Genomic DNA, 1,572 nt, shown 5'->3' on the forward strand with positions numbered 1-1,572 from the left:
GGGCAGGGGTGCAGGGGAGGGGAGTAGAGGCCATGACGGTGTAGACACCAGCACAGCTGAGTGGGCAGGGGTGCAGGGGAGGGGAGTAGAGGCCAGATAGGGGCCATGCTCTCCCAGGACCATGAGGCGTCACAAGAAGCCAAGCATCACTGTGCCCTGATCACCACTCAGGTGACGGGCGATGTCAACTGTCAAGAGGCCATGCTCTCTGGTTGTGTGCCCTGGGTGGAGCCTTCCGAGCTCAGCTGTAGCCCAGCATAGGCTCCAGGGAATAGAGTGTGTACCTGGGGCCTGGCTTGGGCTTTACCGAGCTCGGATCAGTAACCCCTGGCTTGTGCAGACAGGACAGCACCAGGGGAAGCCATCTGTTAGACAGTAAAAGGCGAGTGAGACTTCCCTGAACCAAAATTGTGACGCTAGGGGCCAGGGCACACACTGCCACTGCGCTCTCTCCAGTGGATGGTGGTTAAGTATCAACTAGAGAGGACCCTCCAGTGCTTCTAAGGGGGTGGCTGGTAGACCACACGCTGCCGGGGTCACCCATGTCTCTGGCCCTCTTCCACGGCTTCCCTGCTGGTCAGAATCACATCTGGGCTGCTGCCATGGTCCAGGGCTCCCAAAGCAAGTGAGATGCTTTCCCTATCTCCAGCACACAGCTCCCACAGAGACTTGTGTGACAAGAACACAGCTATGCCCAGGCTGGACAACCCACCCCTCAGATGCCACCTTCCCTTTGTTCATCTATGGCTGTCACCTGTCCTCTGTCCAACTATGTGTCAACAACCCTAGCCCCGACTTCACTTCTGTTGAGACATAAGTTGATATCAACAAGCCCCCAGAAAGGTTCCATGTTTAAAAAAAAAATCACATGGAGAAATGGACTCCAGGGCTTATTGCCTTCTCAGGTGCTCAGCTTGCACAGGCAAGCAACTGGCTGCCTGAACTGCTCCAGACCCGAGCTGAATACAGTAAGCTGTACCTGCTCCAGCTGCACCTGCTGGGGCTATTTTACTGCACTGAGCAGCACCTGCCCGGCCTGCACCTGTCTAAGATGCACTGGCACCAGGAGGGAGCTCACCAGACAAACTCTACTGAGACACAGATGGGGAGACAGAGTCAGCAGGGGACCACAAAACTGGATCTCAATACCCTCAGCAGTCAAAGCAGACAGCACTGGTGGCCCAGAGACAGCAGCATGAGATTACTCAAACCTGGTCCAGAGTACCCCATTATGTGGGGGAGTACTTTGTAGTCTCCATCTTGGAGACTCTCCCCACATTCGTGTTAGGGGAAGGAGGAGGAGTTTGGAAGGCTGGTAATGGGCATTGAGCAGAAGCCAGGATCTGCTCAGCCTCGGTCATGCCCAGTCCTGTTCTTCCCTGGCATTGTACTAGGCAGATGTCAGAGGGTTTGATAAAGGGCACAGGGATTTGGTACATCATCTGGGTTATCTGTGCTAATCCAACAGGGCGTGACCTGCCCCATCATGTTAGAGATACTTTCCATAGCCACACAGGGCGAGGGCCCCCTTCTGCCCCGTTGTGCTCATGCTAGGTCATCAGGCACCCCCCC

General features: G+C 55.6%; 1 protein-coding gene across 9 annotated transcripts in view; it reads right to left on the minus strand.

The window, feature by feature from the left end:
* Window positions 1-1,572, minus strand: part of Mcf2l (MCF.2 cell line derived transforming sequence like) — a 99,065-nt gene that overhangs the window by 84,978 nt on the left and 12,515 nt on the right. The gene's annotated exons all lie outside the window — the stretch shown is intronic.

This window comes from Microtus ochrogaster, unplaced genomic scaffold (genome assembly GCF_000317375.1).
Source record: "Microtus ochrogaster isolate Prairie Vole_2 unplaced genomic scaffold, MicOch1.0 UNK7, whole genome shotgun sequence".
Lineage (NCBI taxonomy): Eukaryota > Metazoa > Chordata > Mammalia > Rodentia > Cricetidae > Microtus > Microtus ochrogaster.